The sequence below is a fragment of the Malaclemys terrapin genome, chromosome 4 (assembly GCF_027887155.1).
Source record: "Malaclemys terrapin pileata isolate rMalTer1 chromosome 4, rMalTer1.hap1, whole genome shotgun sequence".
NCBI classification, from domain to species: domain Eukaryota; kingdom Metazoa; phylum Chordata; order Testudines; family Emydidae; genus Malaclemys; species Malaclemys terrapin.
The window spans coordinates 51,531,526-51,549,148 of NC_071508.1; the positions used below are offsets into that span (position 1 = coordinate 51,531,526).

A 17,623-nucleotide genomic window follows, 5' to 3' on the forward strand; every position below is an offset into this window, starting at 1 on the left:
GGAAGGGTTCATGACGCTCGCATCTTCAGGAACACTAATCTGTTTAAAGGGCTGCAGCAAGGGACTTACTTCCCAGACCAGAAAATGACCGTTGGGGATGTTGAAATGCCAATAGTTATTCTTGGGGACCCAGCCTACCCCTTAATGCCATGGCTCATGAAGCCATACACAGGCAGCCTGGACAGGAGTCAGGAGCTGTTCAACTACAGGCTGAGCAAGTGCAGAATGGTGGTAGAATGTGCATTTGGCCGTTTAAAAGGTCGCTGGCGATCGTTATTGACTCGCTCAGACCTCAGCCAAACCAATCTCCCCATTGTTATTTCTGCTTGCTGTGTGCTCCACAATCTCTGTGAAAGTAAGGGGGAGACCTTTATGGCGGGGTGGGAGGCTGAGGCAAATCGCCTGGCTGCTGATTACGTGCAGCCAGACACCAGGGCGATTAGAAGGGCACACCAGGAAGCGCTGTGCATCAGAGAAGCTTTGAAAACCAGTTTCATGACTGGCCAGGCTACAGTGTGAAATTTCTGTTTTGTTTCTCCTTCATGAAAACCCGCCCCCTTTATTGACTCATTCATTCTCTGTAAGGAACCCACCCTCCCCCTTCCCCCAGCTTGCTTTCAAAGGAAATAAAGACACTACCATTTAAAAATCATGCATTCTTTATTAATTGATTATAAACATAGGGAGAGAACCGACAAGGTAATCTGGGTGAGGTTTGGGAGGAGGATAGGAGGGAAGTAAAAGGCCAGGGAAAAAATTCAATATAATGACAGCCTTTTGGTTGGGCTGTCCACTGGGGTGGAATGGGAGGGTGCACGGAGCCTCCTCCCCCGTGTTCTTACACATCTGGGTGAGGAGGATATGGAACATGGTGAGGGGGGAGGGAGGTTATACAGCGGCTGCAGCGGCAGTCTGTTATCCTGCTGCCGTTCCTGAAGCTCCACCAGACGCCGGAGCATGTCTGTTTGCTCACGCAGCAGCCCCAGCGTTGCAGACTGCCACCTCTCATCTCGAGCGTCCCTCATGACCTCACGTTCACTGGCATCTTTCCTAAATTTAGATACCATGTCCTTCCACTCATTCAAATGAGCTCTTTCATTGCGGGTGCATTCCATTATTTCCGTGAACATCTCGTCTCGCGTCCTCCGCCGTCTTATCTGAGATAGCCTTCGGGACAGAGGAGGGAGGCTTGAAAAATTTGCAGCTGCGGGAGGGAGGGTTGAAAAAAAGGAGAGAAGTTTTTTAAATGATACATTTTACAGAACAATGCTTATACTCTTTCATAGTGAACAACACTATTCACATTACATAGCACATGTGATTTCAGTACAAGGTCGCATTTTCCATCTTAATATTGAGTGCCTGTGGCTTTGGTGTTAGAGATCACAGATGCAGGTCCGGGCAACAGAATTCAGCTTGCATGCGGCCATGGTAAGCCATTGTCTTTCGGCTTCTGCGCCCTCCTTTCCCACATACCAAGCAAAGCCAGTTGACTGCTGCGGTTTTCCTGTTAACCTTCAGCAGCAGCAAACAAACTAACCCCCCCATCCAATTCTCTGGGATGATCGCTGTACCCCTCCCCCCACCACGTGGCTGGTAACAGGGAAGATACCTGCTAGCCAAACGCGAAAAGCTCAGGGCCAATTCTCCCCTCCCCGCGCTTGGCTAACTGCAGGGAAGGATTTCTTTTCAGCCACAGGCAAACAGCCCAGTAGGAACGGCCACCTCTGTCCCCTTAATTAAATTCCCATATTTCAACCAGGTTACCATGAGCGATATCACTCTCCTGAGGATTACACAGCGAGATAAAGAACGGATGTTGCTTGAATGCCAGCAAACACCGGGACCATACGCTGCCAGGCTTTGTAATGCAATGATACCAGATTACTTGCTGCAAGCATGGTGTGGTCAGGTGTCCTACCATGGAGAACGGAATAAGGCTGCACTGCCCAGAAACCTTGTGGCAAGGCTTTTGGAGTACCTCCAGGAGAGCTTCATGGAGATGTCCCTGGAGGATTTCCACTCCATCCCCAGACACGTTAACAGACTTTTCCAGTAGCTGTACTGGCTGCGAATGCATCCCAAGTCCTCAGGGCAAAGTAATGCTTTTAAAACAAGCGTTTTTTAATTAAGTTTTATATTTTAAAAGGTAAACTCACCTGAGGTCCCTTCCATGGGGTCATGGTCTTGGATATTGGCTTGGGAGGGTACTTCAGTCAGGCTGAGAAAAAGATCCTGGCTGTTGGGGAGAATGGAGTGCTGGGTACTCTCCGCAAGCTTGTCCTCCTCCTCTTCCTCTTCCCCGTCCGCAGAATCCTCAGGTGTAGCTGATGAGATTATCCCCACCTCGGAATCCACGGTCAGAGGTGGGGTAGTGGTGGCGGCCCCCCCTAGAATTGCATGCAGCTCGGCGTAGAAGCAGCATGTCCGCGGCTCTGACCCGGAGCGACCATTTGCCTCCTTTGTTTTTTGATAGGCTTGTCTGAGCTCCTTGACTTTCACGCGGCACTGATCTGAGTCCCTATTGTGGCCTCTCTCCATCATGCCCTTGGAGATTTTTTCAAAAGTTTTGGCATTTCGTCTTTTCGAAGTTCTGCTAGCACTGAATCCTCTCCCCATATAGTGATCAGATCCAGTACCTCCCGTACGGTCCATGCTGGTGCTCTTTTTCGATTATCGGCCTGCGTGGTTACCTGTGCTGATGAGCTGAGCTATCTGTGGTCACCTGTGCTCTCCACGCTGGGCAAACAGGAAATTAAATTTAAATGTTCGCGGGGCTTTTCCTGTCTACCTGGCCAGTGCATCCGAGTTCAGATTGCTGTCCAGAGCAGTCACAATGGTGCACTGTGGGATAGCTCCCGGAGGCCAATATCATCAAATTATGGCCACACTAACCCTAATTTGAAATGACAATATTGATTTTGGCGCTACTCCGCTCGTCGGGGTGGAGTACAGAAATCGATTTAAAGAGCCCTTTATTTCGAAATAAATGGCTTCGTTGTGTGGACGGGTGCAGGGTTAATTCGATGTAACACTGCTAAATCCGAATTAAAGTCATAGTGTAGACCAGGCCTAAGAGACAGAACTTTCCTGGGAGCCACACCTAGACCATAGAATGCACTCCCACAAAAGGTAACGACCATTGGCCTTACTGCATTCAGAGCTAAATGCAAAACTTGCGTCTTTGGCTTAGCATTTCCACAATAGCTCCTCATGCACGTATAACATAACTTATTTACACTCATCTAGTCTAAACTCAAAATAAACACATTCTTCTACCTGTTCAAGTCTTAGTCCTACTGGGAAGAGAGAGATTTGTTTTTGGTAATTATTCTTCTGACTTTTTTATTAATGAGGAGGCCCTCAGATACTATGTTGATGATGGTCACATAAGTAGCTAGCTAGAGAGAGGCTGGGATAGTTAGCAGTAAGCCTCACCAGACTAGTGAACTCCCACATTAGTATTTTTCAGAGACTCTCATCTCATTTAGATGAGCTCATAGAAGAAATTAGTTTCCAAGGGAAAAAGGAAACAATTTTAAACCTTCATCTAAGAAATCTAGAGTTCCACCCTCTCCTGAATTAATATTGAGAGGTCTGCGTTATAAATACTTTCTTCCTCCTTCTTTGAATTATTTTCATCTTCCTGCCCTCTAGACATGGCAGTAAACTCAAATTCAGATTTTGTGAATTCTTGTTCTGGATTTTAAGTTAGACTTTGAATACTTTGACACAATGGTCAAGAGGATATGAAAATGTGAGGAATTCAAATAAAGAGAGAGAAAGTTAAATCTGGGAAGTAATTTGTGGAAGACTAATCGATTTATGAAGGGGGAAACTTGCAGCAAATCTCACATGCTGAAGAGACAACAGATAAAATGCTTTAGATTACAGAAATCTAATATAACCACTATGGATGTATTGATTGTGGCCCTAGCAAAGGACACTCTGATCCAAATAGATGGTAATTTCTTTCCAAAACAGCAGTTGGATAGAAATTAGATATGTAGAAATTATGTTGGAGAGCAAAGAAATGTAGAAATTATGAGCCAGTTGCATGGCTGTTGACTTCAGTGGCAGTCTGCATCATAGAACTGAAAGATAAACAAAAAATGTAACGACCATTATCATAGTCTGTGGCTACCTTATTTCATTTTCATTAGATCTATGGTATATAATGCTGTTGCAAGGAGATACCTGTGGTTCAAACCAAGGCATGCAAACTAAGCAACAAGTTGAGTGCCAGGTTACTAGAACTCAGAGTTGTCAAACTGGCACTAATACATCTGAGATGTAACACAATTCAGAGCCAGGTGTTGGTGATGTCAAACAACATCATAGTGTCCTCAGGTCTGAGTTGCCCTACGTGCCATTAGCACTTGTACATCTCCTCAGCCATTCGCTAATGTGCACATCCTGTGCTCATTCCTGTAATGTTAGCATTTCTTCATGTCAATACTGAATGCAGGCCAATCCTGCTGGCCAAGAAAGTTAAATCTGTAACATAGTTTACCAAGCTGATTCAAAAGGCTTCCAGTAGTCACCTTTTTTATTCTTCCTTCAAAGTTTTCTGCATTGCAATCTGCAGGACTCTTCTTCTTTTTTCATGCCAAAATATTTCAGCTCTTTCTGTTCGGCTATAGAGCAATATTGGAGACACAAGAGCCAGAGGTGTTACCTTCAGCAGTGATTTTGAGCCATGGTTGTATTCTAGTTTTAACACTAAGAGGAAGGAATCTTTGTTTTCTTACTTTGTGTGTGTGTATAAAACCAGTTTTAAATCAGAGCTTATTCTCAAATTAATTCGGTAGATAAGTTTCTGTTCAGTATTTGCATCTTGGAAGGATCTTCTTCTGGATACAGCTGAGTGGGAGGATCCTTTTTGTAGTCAGCTCTGACTGATAGTTTTGGAACTGTCTCCTTTCTCTGGGTCTGGAAATATATCATCTTATGGGAGATGGGTTGCTGGACATAGTCTTTTGGAAGAAGGAAACTGACAAGTTAGCAACATTTTCCTTTGGCAATTCTCCAGAACAACAAACAGTCCCCTATAGATCTTTGTGTATTTGCTTTTTTATGTTAATGTTTTGCTCCCTTTTTGATAAAACAAGGTTTCTTAACAGGGTTGCCACATAGCTGCTGGATAGTTAAAGGTGGATGACTATCAAATTTATGATTTAGAAATTTTGCAGAATAGCTACATTTATGAAATATTTCACATACTACTTTGTACTTTTTATTATCACTTGCATTCATTTCTATTTTACACCCTCTTATTCTAGATATTCCTCAACTAAGGTAAATGGTCATCCATTGACTTCCATGGAGCGATGACAATTTCTACCAGCTGAGGATCTTCATGATTTTATTACTCAACTTCACTTATTTTTAACTGCTTATTCAGTATGAAGAGATGGGATAAAATGTTCAAAGGTGTCTAATTCCCCTTTTCACAAGTGACTTAGGCACTTTAGAATCCTTTTGAAAATTTTAACCCCTAAATTACTTTTGAAAACAGGCTCCTAAGTCATATAGGTGTTTTTGAAAACGTTCTCCAGGATCTTTTTAAACACATTGTGGGAAGCTTTCTGCTGGAAAAAAAGAGGGTAGAGAGAAGCTACAATTAAATTGGTTGGTTAAATGTTTAGTTGGCTAGCTGTTTTTTTCATACAATCTTTACAGAGGCACTTCAGACAGAGTATTTAATTTTTAAAATATCTCTCTCTGCAGCAGTTCTATTTCCTTCTCCTCTAACTATTTATAATAAAACTTCTACCCAAAATTCTAAGATTGTAGTGGGTTGATGGGGCGAGGGGTGGCGCTAAATCTCATGGAGGGCAGATGTTAGGCTCCAGAAAACATTTTTTTCTGCAAACTTGTATGTCTGGTTGGAGTGAAGGGAAGTGGGCATAGGGAGAAGGGAATGTATTTTTCATCTGTAGACCATCAATAAATGGCATATGATTGAACCCAGATAGATCCATAACATCAATATATGGGAGAGTGGAAAAAATGTCTTGAACCCTTCGATTTCTAGCTAAGTCTCAGGCAGCCACTATCATCCTGTGTTGCTCTCTCTAGGGCTTTGAGGGACAAGTTTCTGAAGAATTTATGTACTGTAAAATAGATAGTCTCCATTACACTATGACCTCAGAAAGAGGATTCTTCCAACAGAAATAACACATGGAAATAATAGAAAAACACACACTCTATGGAAAAAGCATGTTCTGGATGATAGAATTTGGTGTGTTTTAGAGCGGTATTTTGGTAAATCTTGACATCCCCAAACCACTAAAAATGCTAATAATAAACACATGGCTGAGAGGTGTAGCATGTCTTGTCTTTGCTGTCAAATGGAGATCCATTTCTAGTTGCATGTTTGAGCTTGGCTGACTGCTAGCAAAAATGCCATCCCATCAGTAGGCATATGCCACCTGGTTTAAATTGGACTATTATTATTACTTTATTCACAGTTGCTTTGTTTTTAAAATCGCATCTTGAAACAAGGCACCTTTTATCATAGGAACTTGCAGCATCTCATGAGACACCTCTGCTGCAATCTGTGCTATATCACTTCAAGATTGCTTTGGAGTAGATTGATATTTTGAGCTTTGATACATACGACCTTGTTTAACTGTCCTGGACTTTGAAGAGGAAGAGTCTGGAGCCATTAGTAGTTCAAAGTATTTGGAAGAAAAGATGGCGGAATGGATTAATGGACCATATTCTAACTCTACACACTTAGGTATAGTGGCAAGTGAAAATGAATGTAATGGTCACATACTAATGCAAAATTGATGTCTGCTCATATGACAAAGTCAGGACACAGTTTAACAAAGTAAGCAACATCTACTGAAGAAAGGCCAAGGAGCAGGAGCCTTGCAGACAACATTGAAAAACATGCTGTTTAGGAACACTTGCATTCTTACATGAAGGGATCCACTGTTGAAAATGTTTTCTTGCATGATATAATAAGTATATAAACAGTAATTACAGAAACTGTAGTTTTGCTACCTATCTTTAAGGCAAGTTTTCATATAGCTTATATTGTCCAAATGATTTTCCATGAAATTTTCATATTAATATAAATAAATACAAAGTATATTGGGTTGATTGTCTATTGACAAGACAGGCCAAACTCTAAATGACAGAGTATTATGCATATGCAATTCTATCTTTTAGAAATCAGACTGATGGGACTTGCACTGCTAAGTCACTTTTTTGAAAATCTAACCTTAGGTTCCTAAATATGGATTTTGAAGACTAATTTTAGGATACTAGGTTTGCAAATTTGGGCCACCATGAAACTTCATTTTGTTTCTCTCTATTATCCAAAGAGGAAGTAATTATACTAGTTCTGTTATCTGTATAGCACCAGTGGATAAATATTAATATATTCTTGGTGACCACTGTATACCATTACTTACACTAATGACAAGTGTACTGAAAAGAAGTAAAAGTGTATTTATTTTGGTTTATCTTTCATTCAACATTTTTACAATTATTTAAAAATAATTTTAGTTCAGACAAACAAAAAAAGTCATGCAGTTGACACATTTAAGCTCATTCTTAAATTGGTAAAACATGGATACGATTTCATAATAAGCAAATAGAAATCTAGTTAAGTAGAAATTAAAAGGAACAGTTACAAGAGTGAAATTCCTGCAAGCTGCATGGAAACTGTTTAAAAACCATTATAATAGAGGCTCAAAATAAATGTATATCCCAAATAAAAAAAAGTAAGAGGGCCAAAAGAAAAATGTCACCATGGCTAAGCAGCAGAATAAACCAGGCAGAGGTAAAAAGGCATCCTTTATTGGAAGTCAGATCCTACGGAGGAAAGGAGCACTCAAGGAAGACCAGGCCATTGTGCAGAAGCTAAATTAATTATTTGCATCAGTCTTCACTGCAGCGGATGTGAGGGAGATGCCTACACTTGAGCCATTCTTTTTAAGTGACAAATCTGAGGAACTGTCCCAGATGGAGGTGTCAATAGTGGTGGTTTCGGAATGATTTGACAAATTAAACAGTAATCATAGAATGTCAGGGTTGGAAGGGACCTCAGGAGGTCATCTAGTCCAACCCCCTGCTCAAAGCAGGACCAATCCCCAACTAAACCTCACCTTAAAAACCTCTAAGGAAGGAGATTCCACCACCTCCCTAATAATAAGTCACCAGGACCAGATGCTATCTACTCAAGAGTTCTGAAGGAACTCAAATATGAAATTGTAGAATTAACAATTGTGACATGTAATCTATTGCTTAAATCAGCATTTGTACCAGATGACTGGGGATAACACTGATTTTTTTTTTTTTTTAAGAGAGGCTTCAGAGGCAATCCTGGCAATTACAGGCAGGTAAGCCTAATTTCAGTACCTTGCAAATTAGTTGAAACAGTAGTAAAGAACAGAATTATGAGATGCATAGATGAACATGATATGTTTGGGGAGAGTCAACATGGCTTTTGTAATGGGCATTCATACCTCACCAATCTATTAGAATTCTTTGAGGGTGTCAGGATGTCAAACATTTGGACAGTTGTTATAGTTAGTATACTCGGACTTTCAGAAAGCCTTTGACAAGGGCTCACATCCAAGGCTCTTAGGTAAAGTAAGCAGTCATGCGATAAGAGGGAAGGCCTCTCATGAATCAGTAACTTGTTAAAAGATAGGAAATAAAGGGTAGGAATAAGTGATTAGTTTTCACAGTGGTGAGTGGTAAATAGCAGGGTCCCCCAGAGATCTGTACTGTGACCAGTGCTGTTCAACATATTCATAAATGATCTGGAAAAGGGGGTAGACACTGAAGGCGGCAAAGTTTGCAGACAATACAAAATTACTGAAGATAGTTAAGTCCAAAGATTACTGTGAAGAGCTACAAAAGTATCTCACACAACTGGGTGATTGGGGAACAAAATGGTAGATGAAATTCAGTGTTGTGATATATGCAAAGTAATGCACACTGGAAAAAAATAATCTCAACTATACATACAAAATGATGAGGTCTAAATTAGCTGTTACCACTCAAGAAAGAGATCTTGGAGGCATTGTGGATAGTTCACTGAAAACATCTGCTCAATGTGCAGCGGCAGTCAAAAAAGCTAACAATATTAGGAATCATTAGGAAAGGGATAGATAAAATCACAAATATCATCATGCACTATATAAATCTCTGGTGTGCCCATCCTTAACTACTGTGTGCAGTTCTAGTACCCCCACTAAAAATTTACATTAGAATTTGAAAAGGTACAGAAGACAACAAAAACGATTAGGGGTGTGGAACAGCTTCCATATGAGGAGAGATTAAAAGTGCTCAGTGTTCAGTTTAGAAAAGAGACGACTAGGAGGGGCTATGATAGAGGTCTATAAAATCATGTATGGTGTGGGGAAAGTGCATAGGAAAATGTTATTTACTCCTTCACATAACACAAGAACCAGGAGTCATCCAGTGAAATTAGTAGGCAGCAGGTTTAAAACAAACATAAGGAAGTACTTCTTCACACAGCGCGCAGTCAACTGTGGAACTTGTTGCTAGGGGTGTTCTGAAGACCAAAAGTATAACAGTTTAAAAAAAAAAGAATGAGATAATTTCATGGAGGATAGATCCATCAATGATTATCAGCCAAGATGGTCAGCGGTGCAACCCCATGCTCTAGATATCTCTAAACCTCTTACTGCCAGAAGTTGGGACTGGATGACAGGATGGATCACTCGATAAATTGTCCTGTTCTGTTCATTCCCTCTGACACATCTATCACTGGCCACTGTTGGAAAAGAGGATACTGGGCTAGATTGACCATTTTGGTCAGATCCAGTATGACCATTCTTATGTTTTTATGACCTTTTAAAAGATTTTATTGAAATAGGCACACCAAAAGTGAGGATCCAATATATAATATCCTAACTGTACATAGAATATGTACCTCTTTAACCAATTTGAATACATTTTAGGATTAAATAGCCTTAAAGCCCTGAGGCACAAAAGCACTTAAGCATGTGCGTAAATCCTGGTGAAGTCAGTGGGGGTTAAAATATGTGCTTAAGTGCTATGCCTGATTGTTTTCATTGTTTATTGATTTATTCCCCTAACAGGTCATACACTCTGTTATAAAATGTCAACTCACAATATTGTATTCTCATTAATACATTTTCAGAAAGGCCATTAGGTCCATGGTATTAATGTGTGAGGTTAATATCCACAATTTGCCAGGTCCGTTACAAAGGGATCTTGTTGGTCTTTGTGCAAAATTTTTCTTAATTTTTAATTTTAGTAGTCCTTTGATATCTTCAAATTAGAATTTAAATTGAAAGTATGCAGCCTTTGCAAGGAACTTGATCTGTATTCAAGTTCTAAAATTATGGATGGAAAGGAATTAAAGGTGTATTTGAGAGAGCAGTGTTAATCAGACTCCTCAGTGGAGTCTGCAGAAGTCACTTTATGCCACTGTTTTGTGCAGTAGATCATGAAAGCAGAGTTGTAAATGTCATTGTGCTACAAGTATAGTAGTAAAATCTTTTTTATTAATCGTAAGGTTAGTTCAATAGCTTTGCTTTCAGCTTCTCTGTACAAAACACTGTTCGTGGAAATGTTATTCATGGATTTGCTGTTGCCCTGCAAAATCATAAAGCCCAACTTGGCTTTTTGACACTAACTAAACTATCTGGATTAGGTAAAGCTGATCTTAAAAGAGAAAAATTGGATACTTGGCAAACCCAGCCGATATTTAGAGACACTCTTGGAGCTGATAAGAGTCGTCATAAATTTAAACATTACCTTGCTGTGCACAGAAACCACACTAATAAATGGCTTTGAATTTTTTATGAATGACTGAGCACCCTGTTTCACTAATAAGTCCAAGCTGTTTTTTTATTATTTTTTTGGATGAAGGATGCTGTAGAGAATCTACTGATGAGGTGTCATATAATTTTACAAGTTGCATAACTGCTTTTAACTACTAAACTCTCTCTGATTAAAATAACAATTGAGCTTGTAATTTTTCTGAACAGCTGCTGCTACAGGGGGTCATTACCTTGGAGAGCTTTGAAATAATCGTACTCCTAATACATGAGTTATGTAGCCATGTTTTACAGCAATGCACAAAGTTTAAAGCCTATAGTAGAATGTTATTTGAAAGCTGTCAAACCATGTTAAAAAAGACTGCATCGTCAAAGGCCCTTGTGGCCAGGATTCAACATGTAGCCTTGTCTTACTCATTATAAAATGCATGTTTATAAAGTTCCACAGAGCATCCAATTCCCAATTCACTTATATCAGCAAGACTTAACTTGCTCATTAATCTAAATTCTTTTGCAACTTTAATCTACATGTTTAATTAATCATAAAATGAGGCGGTAAGTAATTTCAGCAATGTGTGGCTTGTTATCAGATGCATTTAATCACTCTTCTGTGAGCTCATTTGGAAACACCTGAAGATGTCGAGAGCAGTTTGAATAAGCATAAATTATTCTTTGTCAGTGTACTTCACTCAACTAATAAGACATTAATTTAAAAGGCACTGTTCGTCATTTTTAGATCTTCACCAATATTTTTAGCTTAGCAATATAACTCTAATTGTATATACTGTATGATTCACAACATAGTGCCCAACACTGAAAAGGGTAAGAATTTTATTGAATTCATTCTTATTTACATGTAATTATATCATGTAATCTTAGTTTTAATGAGGATTAACCATAGTTATCAAATGTCTTAAGTATTCAAATGTTTTTGGAATAAGCTGCTACTTAATTAAAATGTTAAAAATTATTAGGTGATACAGAGAATTCTGGGATCTTAATTCTTCTACATATGTGCTTGATAAGTCTGACAATGTTTAGGAACTGTGTCATATCATTTTCTCCTGTAGATATAGCTCAAGCATATGTGGATTCAGCTTTTAATGATGAAGAAACAAGAGCTACAACAGTAGTCAACTATTTTACGTGAATGGATGTTCTCACATTCTTACATGAGGTTATGTAGGGTGGAAAATAACATTCCCATTTTTTCTTGTCACTTAACTGTTATTCAGTCAGTGATGGCATTCTAAAAAATAAGACATGACCTCAGAGCAGATAACTCACAGGAATTGAGTGAGTAATGTATCTCTGGAAGTCAGAAGTATGGGAATAAAAATTGCCTTTTACAGAATGTCATCACCTCTCCTATTTATGCAGTGAGAGGGGATGACATTCTAGCAAATCATTATTTCACTGGAAATACATTTATTTACCTGCCATGAAGCCTCTCAGTTAATCTTGCTTTTGAACACTGAAACCTTTACTGGTTGTCTGGGACATTCCAATATGGATCATAACATGAAAAAAGGGGTGGTTACTGAGTTTTGAAACAAAATACAACTCACTTCTCTATATTTTTCTTTATTGTATGTACCACCTATGAATGAGTCCTGGTCTTCTCTGACTAAGCTGTTCTTTAATAAGAGAAATATTATTTAAAATGCCTTTCCTTTGCCTGCACCATTTAAACTATAGCTGTAAATTGGGATAGTTGCTTTCTTCCTCCTCCTGTTTTTATTTTCTGATGAGCGTATGTTCCTTTCCACCACAATTTTGTTCTTACTTGTATTCAGTCTTCCATTCCAGATGGAAGAGACTGTTTTGTTCATTTGTTTGTTTCTAGAGTGCTAAGAGTTTGAGAACAGTAAAGCTTTGGCAGCATCATATAGTACTAACCACCAGCCTGGACAGTTGAACATCATTCTATGAAACCACAAAAAAACTATATACAGATTGCATTTAGCGTCTGACAAAAACACACACGAACAAGGAAATATGAGCGCCTTCTGGGCCTTCCTCCATGTAAATTTTTTTTTTTTTTTTGACTAATGGCCTGCAAAATGTTTGCATTTGAGTTTCAGGGACTTACATAGTGTCTGAATTCACTAAACTAAAAAGTGATCAATCTGATTTTTTTAAATTGCTCCCAGTTTAGAGCTTCTATACCAGTAAATGTTCTCAAGTGTTTCACAATGGAGCCTTTCCAAAAGTCTAATCTGGCTGTCTTTCTCTGTGGCTTTCCTATATCAGGAGTGATATCTTCAGATATTCTTATTGTGACCAGTCAAAATATGCAGCTACTGTTAGACTCTCTAGAACAGTGGACACCATTAAAATCTTATCATTGCTATTTGAAAGTACTTAACATTACTGTGGTACTTGTATTATTCCCTAGAATATCACAAGTACCTCATTAGGGTTAATCATGCAATAGATAAATTGTAAAGATTTTCATGCTAATCACTTTTAGTATTGAGTCAAACAGAACATTAAAACCACCTGTTAATATCCAAATTGTATCTCTTTAATACTAAATACACTCAATTTGCATAATACTTGGTATTGATCCCATATAGAAGGCCCCAAATTTAGATTTTCTAAATCTCATTTAGGCCTTTAGTTATTCCTTGGAGTCTCTGTGACCTGCTTCAATCCAAATATTTTTATTGCCCCTTAAGCACTCATAGGAAATTTTTTTTGTAAGTGGGCTATATAAAGGTGTTAAGATTTTAAAATATTTGCAAGCACATTTTTTGTTACTCAATAAGTGGCTACTACAAGTCCTCATAACAGCATTATCACATTTGCATTGTATTCCAGTATTGCGAACCTAAAGCATTCAAAAATTGAGTCTAGCCCTAAAAAAACCTGGGATTAAAGAAAAAGCCCCAAAACCCTCTGCATCTTTTATTTTGTCTTCTAGAGTTTGAGTCTTTAGAATTCACATTTTCAAGCTTTTCTCTACAACCAGTGAGGGTTAGACACTTGCTTTTAAAAAGGTGAAGGCTTAAATTCTGATATGTTCACATGACTCTAAGATTTGGTGCTTTCTGCAAAACACTAACATTGGAGACACAATAAATTTGTAAAAGTCTACACTACTGGTATTCCATTACAATAGGGCAGACTTTGTCAATAGATAATGCACCTAAACTGATAGATGTAAAGAGAAAGTGATAATGTTGGGAAGTGGTAATAGCGCATACTTCCTCAGCACAAATTATTTATTCCCGTGCTCCTGATTCACTGGTGGTACCAGTTCCCACACTCTAGGGTAGAGGATAAAGATATGCATATGCCAAGATGAAGACCATACTTTATAAAATGCTGAGGTTTTATTCATTTACATCATGTAAACTCATAGCACAGGTTGAGATACTGTATGAACAAATTATGCCAAAAATACATCTACATTCAAAATGAAATAACTAGATAGAATAGTGAAAAATTCCTTTCAAGAGGGGAAAAATAAGTCAGAAAACACAACACAAACATAGAAGATTATACACGAAGAGTGGGGATTGTGCTGGATCACACCTATGACTGACAGGGTTTTGAATCCAAATATAAAACAGATAACATTTACATGAGCAACAAATATATTTAACAGCTGAGCAACATTCTAGTAAAAAACCAAAACAAAAACACAAACCCAACCCCTCCAAAAAACAACTACTATTTCCTTTTGAACTTCAATCTGTCAAATAAACTCTACTATGTGAAGTAAAGAATCTTCTTAAAAATACTTAGCTTAAGTCCATGAAGAAACCACTGTCCTGTGATCCCTCAGAGTGCACTTCAGCTCTCAACCATCTTTGAATTTCTATGTCTCATCAGAAGTAAAAAAAGAGGGGTTGTCTGCCAAATACAACTCTGTTTTGAAGGGAAAAAACAACAAATTCCAAAAAATAAGTCCTTCAGTCAAGGGATGAGAAAACCAGACTTTCCTGCTAATTCACAGTATCTAAGAGAATGTTTCCAGATTTCCCGAAATTTCCAGTGTGAGATTCTGACTCTACATTTTAGTCAAAATAGGAGCATTAGCTTGAGTGATTGGAAAAATTTTCTCTGTCGCTGAAAGAACAAGCCACAAAGTATGGTGTTCTTCTGTTCTTCACAGGAGATGAAGTGTATCATGTATCCAAGATGCTCTCGTGTCATAAGAATAAAACAGCACTTGTGCTAAGTCAACTATCCCTATAGATAGTTGAGCCTGTGTATAGTGAATACTAGTATGGTGAACTACAAGAGGGAATTCTGAATTATCTGAGGCACAGTGCCAGTGTATGTTTCATGTATTAAATGAATTACCTCAGTGTAAGAAGTCCCTATTGTAGTACAGACTTCGCAGAAATATAGCCTTTGAGCATTATTTTCCACAGGATGCCTCAAGAAAAGTGAGGAAACCCAGATGAGTACCTAGGACACCTAATAATATCATACTCTGGGATGCAATCCAGACCAGGATGTTGTCACCACTTGCCTTGCAACCTGGGTACCTTACAATGCTTTGCTGCTGTAGCTCCCAGTCTGGGATGCTCACAGCCAGCATACGACCATGCAGGTCCCACCCGGTGTGTCTGTGTGCTAGACCTGTCTGCAGTCCCCCAGCTCCACTCTGGCTTCCCCGAGCCTTGGTTACAGCCAGCAAGGTGACCCTCAACACACACCCAGTCCCAAATTTCCCTCAAACCATGTTCCCTGGAGTGTCCAGCCCTCACCTGGACCACTTTGAAGGAACAACGAACCTTAGTATTTCTCTAAGAGAGAAAAGCACATTACATCTTATTAACTTAACTGAGGTAAATACACCCTTCCCTTCGAACACAGCACTGAATTGGTTTATAGTAAAATAAAACACAAATATTAACAATAGAGCATAAGTAAAAAGCCAAGTAAAAAGAATAAAATTAGAAATGATTACAAGAAAATAGAAATGAAAGCACACACTTAAAACGTAATCTAGCAAGGCACAGACTTTGTTCAAGATGGTTTCTCTCACCAATCTTCCTTTTTCCCAGCCATGAGTAACTTTCCCTCAGTCAGGACCTGAAGAAGAGCTCAGTGTAGCTTGAAAGCATGTCCCTTCACCAACCAAAGTTGGTCCAATAAAAGATATTACCTCACCCACCTTCTCTCTTTAATAACCCACTGTTGATCAGGAAATCCTAGGACAGATAGTACTGTCAAGGTAGAGTTTCTGTCTAACTTAGTGGGAGAACAATCTTTCTATTTGTAAAATGAGAAAAAAAATGTGTTTGTATTAAGATTTCCAATAAACCTTTAGAGGCATCCATTTAATGCTCAGGACACAATTCCATAAAGGTCTGTTCTGGAGAGAAAAACATTGCATCCTCTCTGCCTGGCAGATATTTAAAAAAACAAAAGGCTTTTGGCCTCACAGTCACTACTTGCTGAAGCCTGGATGTACCTCTTGATGCGGAGGCCTCAGTGGCAATTCACACACCGCCCTTAAGCCATTGGTGTATGAAAACTCTGTGTTATTTTTTTCCTTTTATTTTCTTTCTGTAGTCAAATGTAATTTAAAAATCCTCCACAAACGTCGACTAGCTCCAAAATGTTTGTTGTCAAAGTTCTAGAAGATTTAATCTTCAAAGTCTAACAATTCATCAGCATTCTACAGAAAACCATGCAAATTGCTCACTACAGATGGTGCCAATAGGCAAAAAAAAAAAAAAAAAAAAAAAAAAAAAGTTATACTGATTGCTACTGGTTGGTTGCTTGACAAAATTCTCTTGTTGCTAGTCTCTGTTTTGGTCAACAGTTCAGAACCGCTTTGTATCAGGTTGATCAGAAAAATGAGTCCAAGTGAAAAGGTGATGTTGACCCAGCAAAAAATAGAAACCTAAGAAACTTGCTAATCAGTTCAGGAGATAGATGATTCCAATTCTCAAGATGCTTGAGGGAAAATCCTTTAAGAACACATAGCCATATAACAAACAGCCTGGTCCCTGTCACCCTGAATTGCTAGATCATCAGAATGAAAGCACTGTAGTGAGAGCCAGTAAAGGCTAAAATTCAAACATTTTATTTGATTTCATTCAGAAAGTGAAGGTGATCACATTTTAGATTACCATTGTTGGACCTGCCCCCTCAAAACCTCCTCCACATGAACCAAGCTGACCTATTCGGAGAACAGTAGTCAGTGCTATGCTTAGTGATCACAGGACAGACTACCAGTTTCCTTCAGGGACTCTATGTCACATGAAAAGAAACCATTAAAATTAATAAGATTTCAAAATATTGCTCCTCTACCCTTAAGAAAAGCATTACTCTTTCCATTTCTGCAATCAGTGTGTAAAAGAGGAAGGACATAAAGCCCTGGAAAGATTCCCGTCTGTGCTCTGGATAAACAATTCTTCTGTAGTGAAATAAAGATACTAACTACCCCCTTCTATAGTATTCCAAACTTTGCACAAGACCCAATACAAGTTTGGACAGGAAACATTGGGTCTCACACAGATCAGTAAAGTAAAGTAAAAACTGATTTTTTTGGTACCCTTAATGCTTATTCTCGGTTTCTGAATTGGTCACACTTTATGTTAGGGTACAATTCACAAAGAGTTACTAAATGATTAATAGATGCTATAAGCATGTTACAGACATGAGTAGTATTAGATCTGTTTTGAAAATAGGGGAGTTTTCCACATTTTTTTTGATATTTGACTGAAAAATGTTTGGGTTTTGTGTTCTCAATTTTCAGATGAAAAATCTATTTTTTGTTGTTGAGGAAAACAGACACTTTCTGCAAAAAATGTGTAGTTGAAAGCTCAATTTGCTGCTGAAAAAAGGTTTTGAATAAA

General features: G+C 38.7%; 1 protein-coding gene across 17 annotated transcripts in view; it reads left to right on the forward strand.

Annotated features, from left to right (window-relative positions):
* Positions 1-17,623, forward strand: part of SOX6 (SRY-box transcription factor 6) — a 462,971-nt gene that overhangs the window by 86,643 nt on the left and 358,705 nt on the right. For 14 of the 17 annotated variants that reach the window (XM_054026307.1, XM_054026306.1, XM_054026304.1 and 11 more), the window contains exon 3: positions 8,322-8,357. The exons of the other annotated variants lie outside the window; for them this stretch is intronic. The gene's annotated coding sequence lies outside the window, so the exon portion shown is untranslated. The remainder of the gene's footprint in view (positions 1-8,321; positions 8,358-17,623) is intronic. 17 annotated transcript variants of the gene reach the window in all.